The sequence below is a fragment of the Podarcis tiliguerta genome (assembly GCF_965153285.1).
Source record: "Podarcis tiliguerta genome assembly, chromosome: 7".
NCBI lineage: Eukaryota > Metazoa > Chordata > Lepidosauria > Squamata > Lacertidae > Podarcis > Podarcis tiliguerta.
The window spans coordinates 52822243-52838769 of record NC_139540.1 but is presented as its reverse complement, the minus strand read 5'-3'; positions in this window follow the sequence as shown (position 1 = coordinate 52838769).

Genomic DNA, 16527 nt, shown 5'->3' with positions numbered 1-16527 from the left:
CTTCCTGTGAAGGATAGTGGCTGGGTCAACCCAAGATGCTGGAATTCCCTCTCTGGCCGTACCCACTGGGGCTTAGGGAGGTAGCTTGCAGGTGGCATGGGAGTGAGGGCTGAGCTCCCTCCCATCTCAGGGGGCTGGCTATTTCAGTCTTTTCCCTTCTTCACCTTGGGGCTTCTCCATCCAGCCTGTTCACTGTCTTTGAAAGTTTCTATAGCTTCCCTGTCTCCCCACTCTTTGTTCTGCCTGAGGCAATGCATCTAGGCCCCTTCATCTCCCATGGGTGGAGTTCCCTCAGGTGGTGAAGACTGGGGCCTATTTAAAGGGGCAAGTTCTGGCAAAGAATCAGTAAACCCTGGCAGCCCATCACACTAAACCAAGGCTGGTCAATGTGGTACCCTCCAGGTGTTGTGGACTACCATGTCTAGAAGGGAGCAGGTTGTGGAAGATTGTTCTCAACAATGTGGATCAAGATTTTCCCAGGGAATGCCATCTATATTAAGCTCCATCCTGAGCTTTGAAAGCAACCAACGAAGTCCTGATCGTACTTGGCAGTGACTGAAAATAATTGTTTCGCCCCACTCATGTTTAGGTTCTCACTTTTGATTTTAGGCATCTGAAACAGGGGCTTTCCTCTTGACTACACTTTGATTGATCACCTAAGATGTTTGTTTAGCACTGGTTATGTCAGCTGTATTTGGCAGATCTGACTGTCATGGTCTCAGTTCATGCAGGGACTCATTCTGCGGGCGAAGATTGTTTTTTATTTCTGTTGCATGTGGAACCTGAAACGCAGCATTGAACTTTGCCAGTGGTGATGCTTCAAGATACAAGGATCGGATATTTGTGAGACAATGCCCAATACAGTATATATATGATGAATTTGTAGTCTTATGAGTACCATTTTTAAGTGATGCTGTTGTCTACTTTTTTATTCGGTGTAAGCATTTTGCTGGTTGTATACATATATTCGAAGGTCAAAGAGTGATATAATAGATATGTTTGAATGCTGTACACTTTGGCAATAGACATGACAATAATAACTTTTCAAGGACCTGGCATTGAAAAAATCAAATGAACACATTGTTGGTGCTAACTTGATTTGCCATTCCAGATAAATACATCCACATACTGAATTTCTGGCCCTGGGCAAGGAGACACCAAGTTTTTTATTTGAACAATGTTACTGATGCATTTTGAACAAAACAGAATAATGTAAAGGTATGGAAAGTACATTTACAGAAAGAACAGTGACTTTAGGGAAGCTTTTAATATCTGAAGGACTAATGTATTTTAATATTTTGTTGGAAGCCGCCCAGAGCGGCTGGGGAATAAATAATAAATTATTATTATTGTTATTATTATTTATTATATATCATTGCAGATGTCTTACATTAAGGATTGCTTCTGAATTTTATTTGATGTTAGTCACAGATCTTAACCTGAGAAACCCCTAACAGTAATATTGACATAGACAATCCTTTGTAATAATGGGTTTCAAGAGCCTCAAACTGCTGGCCCTTCTGGAAGATGCCCTTACAGCTTTTGTCGTCATTGAACATTTTGGCTGGCTTCTAATTCTGGAGACAGGTATGATTTAGCTCTACACACACACCAGCATCACATGGCTAAATCCAAATGTTTAGTATATTCCCAGGGCTCAGCAGAGACCACGTTCTTTCATGAGTTTCTATAAACAAATGGGTTTAATGAATGCATACGTATATTTTCTTCCCTTCCGATTAGATGACTCATGAGCCTCGAAAAATTACTTATTAACATTTATGGCAACTTCCTTCTCTGACTAAAGGCTTTTACATTAAGAAGTCATTAACTTTAATTTCCTTTTCCATAATTAAAAGTTTATAATACCGCATCACCTAACAAGTAAAAAAGCCATGTGTCATATTAATATTGCATGATAACGATTCATTACATGATAATGATTCAAAGCATGAACACTGGAAGTCAGGGTCTCCGGAAAAAATGACTCAGTTTAATTCCTAAGCTTGTTCATTTCTTGCCTGCATTTAGTACTACCTTTCTGTTGTATCCCCATGTCTCTGCCTTTTGCCTTAATTATAAAACTTGCAGGGGGGTGTCTAATAAAATTAATCCTAAATTTCATATTTTAGTAATATAGCCCACATCAAAGAAAAATATGAAACTTCTGACTCAAGTCAATCACTCTAGTTACAATTAAATAAGAAGAAATGAGAGGCTAGGATTTGCTTTAATCATAGCCTGAATCTCTGAAAGATGGAATAATAATATACCTGAATTCTTAGTAATGTTTGATGAGAGTGGGGAAAGATCTTTATCTGCAAATTGGTCATGCATTTGGACAGGAACTGCATTTCTAAGCTTGCTTGCATCCATTTCTATGGTATTTTCTAAATCTGGAACAGCTTGAGGGAGACCATGGGGTGGCATTCAACTGAGTTGTACTCAGAGTAGGCCTACCAAAATTAATGGACCTAAAATGATTACTTTCAGTGGACCTACCGGTACTTTGAGCAAAACCCAGTTGACTACCATTCCCATAAAGGAAGGACATGTTGCCAATTCTGAATCATTGTGCCAATGTATCTTAGGTAAAGTGGGACGGCCTCTTTAAGAAGATAGGTCTATTTACAGGAGGCCCATAAGAGCTTCCCAGCATACATGCAGTGAGTATGGTACATATCTAACCTTTGTCAGATTGTATTATATCCATTGTTTCATTATCCTCCCATTCCCATCATTGCTGATCAACTGAAATGTTTAATTACATTTTAATATGGTTATAAAATAGTTTCATCAGAAGTGTTTTATGATCAAAGGCCTGAAAAGAAACTCTTGAAGAAATAAAGCTGTAAGTAGCACCCAATTTTCCTATTACTATCAGGAGCGCTGCATTTCATATAACGAAATGCAATAATAAATTATAAAACATTGACTATTAAATTTCCTTTTCACATTCTGCATGCTTTGATATAAGATTTTGATGTTATTTTTGTGGTGAAATATGACATTATTTGCTTGGCAAAATACACATGACTTTTCATGCTCAGCTACGTTGGAAGAAGACCAATATTTCATTTATAGGCTATGAAATAGTTTGTGTGCATTGTAAATGGGATTTATCTCTGCCCTTCTATTTATCATGTAGAAACGGAGCATCAGTATTCAGGACTTGCCATTTCCCCTTTATTGGTTACAGAGAAACACAATGGCATTTCACTGAATTATATCCAAATGTTATATGTGAATGGAAGGCTGCTCATGCAACATGCCTTTCTCTCTCTCAACTTGAGCCCTTCTTTTCTACTATACCTGCTGAAAAGTCTCTCTTGAGAATGGAAATGGGGGTTGCACTGGAAGTGTGTGTGGAATTGCTGAAAATAGGGCAGAAGTAGCTTGCAAAATTTCAAAAGTCAGCCAATTTTGAAAATTTGAAATTCAACATTTGCCAAAATTTGACCATCAACATTTGATGTTGTGATTCGAATTGCAGAACTGAATTTTGACACCTAAATTAAACATTCATGATTATGGTTGAACAAAATTCCATGTCATGTTTTATCCATCACAACATGTCAGATACTGTGAAACGCTGGCTGCCAACTGCCAACTGCTGATTGCTGCATGTCATATGCTGCCCAAATACTGATCGCTATTGTCAGATATCACAAAACGTAGATGCAGTTTGCAGTCAAATAACACAAATGCCCCATTCCATTTAGGAGTGCCACAGACATGCAACAATCAGTAATGCACATACTCCTAGCTGCTTAAAAATCATTTACCCAAACAGGTTAAATGTGGAATTTTGTGGGATTTCCCTTTTTTGGTTGGCAATACTCATGTGGAGCCCTTTCAAACAAGTTGAAATTACATTGACCATAGACAGAAGAGGGAGAGGAGGTTGAATTTAATCCTATCTCTCTTATGCTGAATAACGCACTGGTCAGATTTTAGCTATTCTGAAGAGGCTTCAGTTATACAGAGGCTTTGCAAATTCTCGTCTGCTTCTATCAACTGAAGTGTTCATAAAGGTAAAGGTTAAGGTACCCCTGCCCGTACGGGCCAGTTGTGTCCAACTCTAGGGTTGTGCGCCCATCTCACTTAAGAGACCGGGGGCCAGCGCTGTCCGGAGACACTTCCGGGTCACGTGGCCAGTGTGATGAAGCTGCTCTGGCGAGCCGGCACCAGCGCAGCACACGGAAACGCCGTTTACCTTCCTGCTATAAAGCGGTACCTATTTATCTACCTGCACTTAAGGGTGCTTTCGAACTGCTAGGTGGGCAGGAACTGGGACCGAAAGATGGGAGCTCACCCCGCCGTGGGGATTCAAACCGCCGACCATGCGATCGGCAAGCCCTAGGCGCTGAGGTTTTACCCACAGCGCCACCTGCGTCCCGGTCATAGCTTAGCAAATTTGCACTCACAGAGAATATTCAGAGAACAACCACACAAAAGACTTTTTTGGGGGGGTGGAATTCGTTTCATTCTATTATCTATTTTATATTTGAAATATTTGCTTCTGCACTGAGTGCTAGGGGGGAAGATTTTACAGCTCCTGCATCACAGATGTTGAATGAAGGATACCTGGAAACTTTAAAATATTTTGATAATCCTATTGAGTGGCACTTGGTTAAATCCCTGCTGATAAGATATGAAGAAATCAGATATAATTTAATCCAGGATTATCTTTATACAAATGGTTTTTAATCACACAAACCTGTTTGTGTCTCAGTCCCAAAGGAAAACATGAGGCAAAACTGAAATTCAAGAAAATAGTTTAAAGCAAACAGCAACTGCACTAGCAGAGATATGCAACTGGGAACATATTATTATTTTCTTTCAGGAAAAAAACCAACCAACCATGGTGTAGCAAAGAGGAATTGTTTGCCAGCTAGTCATGGGAAGGAAGAAATATCCACAGGACTGTCTCAAAACACACCCTTTTGTAGACAGGCATGGGTTGTTGTTTTCTTATAAAACACAAATGCAAATGAAGCTGATCCTTTCCTGATTGCCCCTAGTTTGCATCTGAAAGAGATGTGACTATAAACCACACATGTGAAAATAATGATGGGGAGGGAAAGCCTTTCACACTTCTGTAGGAGTTTAAGCTTGGAAAACCTATGCACTTGCAAGACCAATTTAGACATAATCAGGGCAGTCTTTAGCAAATGTGGTGCCAGGGTGCAAAAATTTGTCCAGCGCCCCCCAATTTTTTTGGGGGGGGGCAGCAGGTCAAAGTTGTTGAGCTTTTCACTAACACGAAAAAGTAAAAAACAGCTGCAATACCTCCACCTTTCCATTTTTGCAATCATGCTAAAATGAAAGGCATCACTAGGGGCGTGCCCCTGGATATGTTGATTGTGCAGCTATTTCGCAATAGAGACCGGAAATGAGCCATCGAACGCAATCACCTGGGGGTTGCAGTTAACAGCTGAGGCAGCTTCAGAGGCTTCACAGAATTCAGCGCCTGGGGGTAATGCACCCCTAGCACCCCAGGTAAAGACGGCCCTGTCACAAGGGCAGGGGCTACATGGGGAAGGAGGAATAATTGAAAATGATCTTCCCACCAGTGGTGTTTGGCATGAGGGCAACACTATTCATCGCAAGTCTTCTGGACCCACCCCAATGTTTGCTCATACACTTCCCAACCCTGACAACCATTGTCTAAACTGAGAGTGAATCTACACCAGAGCATTCTTCTTCTCCCTCTTCCTATACCGCCCTTCATTTGAAGATCACAGTGTGGTTTACAATATAAAAAGGTGGCCTGTTGTGCTTGAGGCTGGACTTCATTATAAGATGCAGGGAAGGAGACTGTGGGGAGATGTTATGGCCATCTTCAAATATATGGGGGGCAGTCAAATGGGGGGTGGGGCTGGCTTGTTTTCCCCTGCTCAGGAGGCTGGGACCGGAGCTAGTGGATTCAAGTTGCAAGAGGCGAGTTTTTGACTGGACAGTGGGAGAAAATTTTGGACAGTGGGACCTGTTTTGATGGTGGAACACACTCCTGCAAAGGGTGGTAAACTTTCCTTCCTTGGGAAGTTGGGAGGCCACATGTCATGTGTAGTCCCTCCCTCCCTCCAATTTGTTCCTGTTTGACATCACTGTTATGGGATGTGTACACTTACAAACCCACACACCTTTCACATCATTTCAATAATAGGCGCCCTCATAAAATCCATGAGTTCCTTAACCAATAATGCCATGTAGCACTGAACCAAGAAGTATCATATGGCACTTATTTTAGGGCCAGTGCTTGGATTACACCAGCTACAGTACAAACTTGTCAAGGAGCTAATTTTTACAGGGTGAGCATTCTGCATATTGGGCTTCCCACAAAGATCTGCAAATATTTTCCCACACCAATATATGATAAAGGATCCCCCAAAGGAGAAAATAGGGTGTGGGGGAGAGGAAGTTCTTTACTGGGGAAAGTGCCAATTTAGGGGCTGGGGGTGCAGGAGATTTACTTCACTGATGTTGCAGTCTTAATTTCCTCTGCAGAACTGGACGGTACACCTTTTTAGAAAGGCACAGACTATGTTTCATTAAATACCTAAATAAATACTTAAAAACAAAATCTGACAAACGTTACTTCAGCTGAGCATTTGCTCAGTCACAAGACACCTGTTACCATATCACATTGTGGATTGGTTTCCAAGATAAAGAAAAAATAGATCTATAGCATTGCAGTGGAATTCACCTGATAACCGTTTGTCAGCTGCTGCATATGAATTCTTTTCTGTTTGGTGACATATTGCAAGTCTGAGTGAGTCTTGTGGATCAGCTGTAATTTCCGCATCAGCCCTTAGAGTTTTCTGAAGGAGAAGTTTTATATTTGGCTTTTTTCCAGAGTTAAATCGTGCCTACTTCATTCATCATATGAAACCTCTTGCATGGATGCATTTTCACAACTGTGTATAAATTATCTTGCGATAAGCTTTAATAGCTCTTTAAATCAGGTTTAAATCAGAATAAAACCTTGGATCTAATAAAGTTGTGCCCTGGGGAAAATAAATAACTTTTTGAGACAAAGAACCTATTACACCAATCTGACTGAAACAATTAGCCTTGAATAGAGCAAGTAAATCTTTAACTTTCAAGAGAAAAAGAGAGGTGTTCCAAGTATTTTTTGAAGAAAAATGTTTCTTCCTATGAACATTTATTAGTTTTCTATCTTAGTTATTACCCAGTCATCATTATGAATAGCTAAAAGGGAAGCCATTAACTTTTTCACCTAATGATTTTGATCACAACATTGAACATGCTGTACAAGTTCCTCCTTTTCCTTCACCATTCAGTGGCATGCATCTCTTCATTCCTTATATCAATGTGCCAACCTTTTTGGGTCACAAGATGGCTCCACCAGTGATGTGGTCCAACACAAAATGGCTGTCACCTCCAAAAGGGTAGAAAAAGAAAAGAATCAGAAACTTAAAATGGTTGAAATATGGGAAAATCTATTAAAAAGATTTTTTTTTGTAAGAAAAACATGAAGAAACTTCATTTCCCCCCCAAACATTGCTTCGTCTTAGTTGTTAAGTTAGCTGTTGCTGGTGTGCTGCTGTAGTAGAACTTCCTTCATATGACTGTATTCACAGGGCATGGGTGACTGTTTAGACCTTTGACATTTTATGTGAAGGAATATCAAAGGTTTAAATCTATCTATGGTTGGATGACCCACTGCCTCAATGTTATTGTATGGAGTCCTAGCTAAACTGAGCATTTCATTTCTGGTACCAATAGCTAACTGAGTAGTTAGGTGTGGAGAGTGTTGTTGCATTCAGACAGCACTTTATTCTGTTTCCCCAGTGTTTCCTTATCTGATCACTTTCATGTTTAACGTGATCTTGACATAAAGGCCACTTCTGGAAATCTTAGTGGAAGTTTAGTACTCATTTCCGTGTTAATTGCTCCTTGAAAAAATCCGTTTGCAAACCTGTTAATCTGTAAAATTGTGGGACGAAATTGAGGGTGGTATACTTGCCATGCAGCCCCCCCCCCTGCTGCTTTCATTGGTGAATCATGCACACATGCACATAAATAGTGTGTGTAGGGGTGTTCAGTGCTGTCTACTGTTGTGTCAAACCCTACCCACTGGTATGAATGAAATTGAAAGTACATACGTAGAGGTATATCCATCAAAAATATACAGTTCTATAACGCAATAGGTAATGCATTGTAAGAGGAATGTTAGAAGCTAGGACAGAAATGCTGGCATTATAACCAGGAAAACTAACACAATAGTTGCCACATCTGAATGTATCCTGTGTTTCCTCTGTTCCTGTTGCCAAGCTCCAAAAATGAAATTTACCCCGGGGCTTCCATATCAGTGGTGGGTGGAATATTTTACTGCACATACTGCACATCCTGAATCCTGATGTCCTAAAACTCTGAGCACAATCCAGCAAATGTGCTATCAAGACCAACTGATCACAATAGGCATGCCATTTTGAATCTCCACCTGTGATTCTAAACACTTACATGGGACTTAAGTTCCATTTTTGTGAATCAGGTTGTTTGCACAAGCAAAGGGTGATTAGGTAATGTAAGTTAAAAGTTCTGTTTTTATTCATTCTGAACCCTCTTTAACTTTCATCGAGTTTCACATCCAGGACGTTAAAGAGGAAATAGATGGGTCCCTAATAGCTCATTACCGCTATAAATCTAAAAATGTGACCATTACAGAAATCCACCCACAAAATGGTGACATTTGGTTATTACCTCTAATAATACCAGGCATTTTAATGATTGATCTTAAGCCCTAAGGGTAGAGTATAACTATTTATTAAGGGACCATTAGGAACTTATGAAATAAATGAACTTATAAAAAGGCTCTTTCAGGGCCAACAATAACAGAAATGAGTGATACATTACCAGAAGCTATATTATTATTTTGATAAGGCACCATTATAATTTTACAAGTTAATGTGACATATTCCCTTGAAAAGATAAATGTTTCCATTTATTTTGATAAAAAGTAACGTAAAATGTGGAAGCAATGACTGTCTAGTCTTCTCAGTCAAGAATTAAATATAATTGTTGCTAAAGATACCAAATGTTAAAAGACAGCAACCTTTTAAGTGCCTCTGCATGGATGCACTGCCCCTTGTTAAAGTCCTCAGTTTGTACACATTAGTTATATATAAGAAGAATGCCAGACACCTGTTAAAACAAATAGTCGCTTTATTGTATTTAGACAACTTTATATACATCTTATATACTTTATATAACTTTATATACATTGAGCTAAGATGGCGGCGCGTGTAGATGCTGCGGCTGGTTGCTCCTCAGCTCAGAATCTGGCTTTTTTGTCTTGCCAAAATAGACTTGTTTATAGTCGGCAGGACATGTTATCTATTCGACTACGGAGTGAGTGCTGCACAAATTGTGAGTGTCTCCGCGTCTGCAAGGGAGATTTTTTGACTTCAAAGACCTGGGGATCAAAGAGACACAGGAGAGACCGTAAACAGAAGAGAGGCTGTAGAGGAGGAAGGCGATTAAGGCAATTAAAGCTGAAGACACCGCTTCCCAGCATTTTCTATGCGAATGTGAGATCTTTGGTGAATAAGCTGGAGGAGTGGAAATTGTGGATAGCAACGGAGAAAACTGTGAGTGAATGCTGTCTTCTGCTGCTTACAGAAACTTGGCTGACACCAATTATTCCTGACTCAGCCATAGAACTAACAGGCTATACAGTGTTCCGCCATGATAGAACAGAGGACTCTGGTAAAAGAAGGGGGGGAGGCTTGTGTGCATACGTGAATAACAGCTGGTGCACAAACCACGCCGTGATAGCTAGCTATTGCTCTCCAACTGTGGAATTTATGACGCTTAAATGCAGACCTATATATATCCCCCGAGAATTTACAGCAGTACTGATAACTATAGTATACATTGCACCTGATGCGAACATCAATGAGGCAATGGGTCTTCTGCATGATGCCATTAGCAGGCAACAAGGCAAGTACCCCGAGGCTGCATTTCTTGTATGCGGAGATTTCAACCAGGCAGATTTGAAAGTGGTTCTACCTAAATTCTATCAACACATAAAGTGTGCAACCAGGGGAGAAAAGACTCTGGACAGGCTGTATACAAATGTCAAACAGGCCTATAAGGCCGAACCATTGGCACATTTAGGCCAATCTGATCATGTGTCCCTGCTCCTGACTCCTGAATATATCCCATTGAGAAAACGGACTCCAGCTATAAAGAGGGACATTACAATATGGCCAGCTGAAGCATCCCAACAATTACAAGACTGTTTTCATGACACCGATTGGGAGGTATTCGCCCAACAGGATGTAGAGACTCACATTGAGCAAGTGTTGGACTATATTAGGTTCTGCACTGACAATGTAACACGAAGGCGCCGGATAAAGATCTACCCAAACAGGAAGCCCTGGATGACAAGGGAGGTCCAGGGGTTGCTAAAGGCAAGAAATACTGCCTTCAGAAGTGGAAATAAGTCGCTGTACAGCTCAGCTAGAGCCGATCTAAAGAGAGGTATCCGTGGAGCAAAGGAGGCGTATAGACAGCGGCTGGAGAATCATCTACAAAGTAACAACACCAGGCAGGTGTGGCAAGGTGTACAAGAATTAACAGGGTATAAATCCAAGGACTCCCTGGCAGACGAGGGAGGGGCATCCCTCGCTGAGGATCTGAATGCCTTTTTTGCCCGTTTTGAAGTAACATCTGCAGCAGCACCTGCTGAGGCTTTACCAACACCACCACCACTCCCTGTGAAGGCTTTGCCATCATCACCACCATTACCATCATTAGTACAAAGGAATGTAGTAGTCTCTGTGGAAAAAGAAGAGATGAGGAAGGTGTTGAAGGGAATCAACCCAAGGAAGGCCACAGGGCCAGATGGGGTAGCTGGAAGGGTATTGAGAGACTGTGCAGATCAACTAGCAGGAGTTTTCACTGGGATTTTAAATCAATCCCTAGCCCAGGCTATTGTTCCATCCTGCCTAAAGTCCTCTATTATCGTTCCAATAGCAAAAAAACCTAACCCGGAAGATCTGAACGATTTTCGTCCAGTAGCACTCACACCTATAATCATGAAGTGCTTTGAAAAGCTGGTACGAAATTATGTCATTGCCTGCCTACCAGAGGGACTGGACACATTCCAATTTGCTTATAAAACGAAAAGATCGACAGAGGACGCTGTGGCGATTGCCCTCCATGCCGTCCTTGCACATTTGGAGCAGCGGGGGGGTTATGCCAGACTGCTTTTTTTAGATTTTAGCTCGGCATTTAATACCATTCTACCACAACGTCTGATGTCTAAACTGGAAGATCTCGGGCTTCCGTTATCACTTTGTGGGTGGATATTGGACTTTTTGTCAGACCGGCCCCAGAGGGTTCGGTTGGGCCCTTATACCTCTAATATGCTTAAGACTAACATAGGAACACCACAGGGATGCGTACTCAGTCCGCTCCTTTATATTCTTTACACGTACGATTGTGTCGCTACTCACCCTAGTAATAGGGTTGTCAAATTTGCAGATGACACAACCGTGATTGGGCTCATCTCTGAAAGGGAGGGTGAAATGGATTATAGAGATGAGGTGGAGCGGCTGACAGAGTGGTGCAGAGCTAACAACTTGCTCATAAATACAAGGAAGACAAAGGAACTTGTGGTGGACTTCAGGAGACAGAAGAGCAATGTCCAGCCACTTTTGATTGATGGGGTCTGTGTGGAGAGGGTAACAACGTTCAGATTTTTGGGCATTGAATTACAAGAGGATCTGTCCTGGAGTGTCAACACAAGGGGGCTTGTGAAGAAGGCGCAGCAGAGACTGTATTTTTTGAGAATACTAAGGAAAAACCATCTTCCGCAGAAACTGCTGCTTGCCTTCTATCACTGTGCCATTGAGAGCGTGCTTACTTATGGCCTATGTGTGTGGTACGGAAGCTGTACTACCCAGGACAGGATGGGGTTGCGCAGGGTTGTGAAGGCAGCAGAGAGCATTGTTGGCTGCCCACTTTCCACCTTAGAGCAGATTTATGCCACAAGGTGCCATAGGAAGGCACTGGACATAGTAAAAGATCCATCGCATCCTGGTCACTGTCTCTTCGAGCTCTTGCCGTCGGGACGGAGATACAGGACGATGAAGACTAGAACGAGCCGTCTTAAGAACAGCTTCTTCTCCAGAGCGATCTCGGCCCTGAATGGGAAGACCGGACTTTGAAAGTCATCAAATCTCCTCTGCTGTATTTTACTATATTTTTTAATTAGTGTTTTTATGGAGTAACCAAGTAATTTCGTTGTCCCCGAAGGGGGCAATGACAATAAAGATATTATTATTATTATTATTATTATTATTATTATCTTAATTACAATTGTCTCTAAGCGGTATACAAGCAACTTCATATAATAAAGATAAAAACTTTAGAATTCAGTTTAAAAGCCTTCTGAAATAAAGTGAGTATCCAGCAGGCACTGCGAATTCAGTGGGGAGGTTAGCTGAGCAGAATCCTTGTATTTCTTGCATCTAGCACAGCCTCTTCCCCTCCCATCTGCCAGCACACCACAACCTGGTCTCTAAGCCTGTGCCTAAGAAACAGACCCCCTTTAAGTTCCAGAAGTGTCAGATCTGGAGGAACAAACTGGACATTAATCTAAATGTATCACTTGGCATTTTCCCAAGTGATCCATTGAGTTTTATGTCCTATCTTGACCCTGAGAAAGACAGCAAGCTACCTGTAGCGTTACTAAGATCACTGTTGGAACACTATCTCCATGCTTTGGGTTTGTTGTATCCAATGCTACTCAGGCAGAGGGTCAGTGACTGGCCTTTGCCTGGTAATCAAACCTTCATAGCCCTTCTCCCCAGGCAAGCGATTTCCTGGTTTATCCTGCATTTTACATCAAACGTCTGGCATCTTCCCTTCAATACCCTAGATGTTATCTAAATTCTAATGTTCATTAACTTCTAACATTCCCTAACTCTAGCAGTTATGGCTGTCCTGGAACCTTAAAGCTCTGTTACCCCAGATCTGTAATAAAATATATTAATATAAGCAGTCTTTCTTTATGCCCAAGCAGATATCCAGACAAGGTTCACAATTATACATTCAGTGTAGAAAGGGCAGTAAGTTCTTCAGACCATAGAGTAATGGGTGGTGGGTGTTTATCCTTGCAACCTTGAAATGTAAGTCTCTTTGCAGAAACCGGGGCTTACAGGACCCACTTTTGTTGTCCTTCATTGTCTAGCGTTGCCATATTTTGAAGAGCAAAAAAGAGGACACATTTGCCAACTTCTACTTTTAACTGTGGACCACTATGATGACTCTCATTTTACATACCCAATAAAAAAGGAAAGTGTCCTGGAAAAAGAGGACATATGGCAACCCAATATTGCCCCTCTTGCTTTTTGTTACTTCATCCTTTCCTCATGTCTGTGTTTCTGCTCCTATTTGCTATTCCTCCCTCCTAATCTTTTATCCATTGTTTAATTACACATACTATAGCAAATACCACATTTACGCTCTTATTACTTCTAATTCTGAACCTGCTGCAACAACATTTCCCTACTCATATTAACTTGTATTACAGTGTCTTGAAATAGCTCTCATTCCTTCTTTCTCACGCAGTCCCTACTTGCTGCTGTTCAGGTATGAATGAGCAAGGGATCCTTTCAACCTCAAACATACAACAATGTCCCCAATTTGCAATTCATTAAATAAGTCTCGGAAAATGTTTTGTAATGACCTTGGGCTCTGTAAAAGCAGCAAAGATTAATCTCTGAGACATGAGGGGAAAGGCCTAAATATGTTCAGTTAGGCTCAGCCAAAATGATTTAAAGCTCCCTTGGTGACCTTGAACAAGTTACTTAACCTCCACACCTGCAAGCTGACAAACATATGGTTACAGAGTTCTCACTTTATATAATCCCCTCCCTTAAATACCAAGGTAATGTTTGGAGCGCCACCAAAGCTCCTATTGAGACTCAACTCCATTCGAACGACAGAGAGGACTCTTTCTCCATAGAAGAACATGCCTTAATAAATCAGTTCTGGTCACTACAGACGTCAGCCCAAAGGGAAATCTTGGCTAGACTGGACACCCTGAGAAGCAGACTGACCAAAAAGGTGGCCCATGTTGAGACTACGGAAGGCTCACACACACGGCCTATATCCCCCAAGTGCCTAGTGGACAAGAGGACGGTGGGAGGCGCCTTTAAATGTGTAGATTCGGAAGACCAATCGCAGCCCCCGCTGGTGTATGGTAAGGCAAAACTAAAACAGACTGTCACATCTCCGAGTACCTGGTTCAACTATCTTAAACTCTCCCCAAATGAAATAGCTACTCCCCCAAGCCCAAACCTCCCCCTTAAGTCCCCGGGAGCTATGGATAATCATCCCCTTATGCAGCAGATGCCTATTGATAAACTTAATGAGAGTGTTTTTTTAGATGCAAAGGGGTCACTGGACTCTGTGGACCCAACAAATCTACACCATGGAGGGACAGAGAATTAAAGCTGCTGTCCTGGAACATTGCAGGATGGCGCGCTAAGAAAAACAATCAACAATTTGCGATGTTCCTTAAGCGATTTGATATCATCCTCCTGCAGGAGACCTGGTGCAGCGACCCCATTTTGTTCAATGGGTATTCTTGCCACTCCCTACTTGCTACTCCATCTGTGAGGGGAGGTAGGCCTAGTGGAGGTCTAGCTAGTCTCATCTCCACAGAGCTTGAACATTCCTTAAAAGCCCTCCCAAACTGCAATTCACTAGCCACGGCAGTCCTACTCAAAATCAAGAGAGATGCACTGGTAGTGGTCAATGTCTATCTGCCCCCCTGCCAAAAAAAATCTATAGTGGAAGCTAACTGGGCAGAGTTAGAGGCATTCTTAGAGTCCATAGAATCTTCCTACCCTTCTACACCGATCATAATCGGGGGGGATTTCAACGCCCGTATGGGAACTGATGATAACAACCTTTACAGCCAATATAATCAGATTCAGGACCCTGAAAGCCCAACCGAAGAATGCGTCTCACGACTTTCTAAAGATAATAAATGTAATTAGTCGGGGCTATGCCTAGCCCAGGTCGCAAAAAGAAGGGAGATGATGATACTAAACGGTAGTAGGGAAGAGGACCACCCAGGGGAGTATACCCATTTTTCAAAGATGGGAGGAAGTGTGATAGACTATATTCTGATATCAAGATTTGCCTATAATTCTGTGTCGACGTTTCAAGTGGGACACAACACCGAAAGCGACCACCTCCCACTAACTTTAGCGCTCAATGGCCCATTGTTTAACAAACCCACGGCTAACCTTTACTACACCCCCATTGTCAACCTGGGATCATTGGCCCCAAGAAGCATTAAATGGACCCCCATGCTCAACACAGAGCTAACTCACCTCCTCCATTCGGAAGACGTGAAGACCATCTACTCAGCCATTGTATTAGCTAATACCGGGGAAAAGGCCATGGACTCGTTCAACGAGTTATTAGCAAGACTAAAGACCTTCCTAACAACTGAGATACTTAACTCTGTTACAAAGCGGGCAAAGGATCAAGAGAGTTGGTTTGATTTGGAGTGTAGACAAGCAAGGAAACGTCTGAGATCAACCTATCGGAATTACAGAAACACCGGTGCACCCTCGCTATTTATGGCCTACATCTATTTAAGACGAAACTACAAACAGCTATTAAAGGTAAAAAAACAAAAAGCCGAGAGATTGGCCTGGTGTAGATTAGTGAAGGCCTCAAATGACAAAGACTCAACCTCCTTCTGGCGTACCATTAGGGGGCTCCTGGGCCAAGAGCAGATTGGTCCCACATGCACTGTAGAACCCCAGGAGTGGATGAAATATTTTCAAACCCTCTTCTATGACGACAAAGCTCAGCACAACGATCCAAGTGCCTACTCTGAGAATTTACCATACTGGCCTCCTGTCTCCATAGAGGAGGTGGGGAAACTAATTGCCCAACTGAAAAACAACAAAGCCCCGGGCATAGACTACATTCCAGCAGAGCTCCTGAAGAACAATACCAGTTGGTGGGCTCCTATAATGGCGTCAATATTTACATACATCGATTCAACAGGCATAATCCCTGGTTGCTGGACAGAGGCAGTAATCATCCCAATCTATAAAAAGGGTCCTATGACAGACCCAGCGAGCTACAGACCTATTAGCCTCCTCCCCATTCCCAGCAAATTGTACGCCAAACACCTCCACATTAAACTAATTGACTGGATGGAAACTGAGGCAGTTCTGGCAGAGGAGCAAGCCGGCTTCAGACAGGGCAGAACAACAATAGACCATTGCTTCGTATTAGCACATCTCATTGACAAATATGTCAATAAAACACGTGGGATTCTATACGCAGCATTTATTGACCTGAAGGCGGCCTTTGACTCGATTTCACGAGTCAAACTTTGGGCGAAACTCAATGCTACCAACGTTGACAAAAGATTACTATTCTTGATAAAAAGCCTATATAAACACTCCAAGTTATATGTAAGAGCCTCAGTAAATGGGCAACTAATTGGCCCTGTAC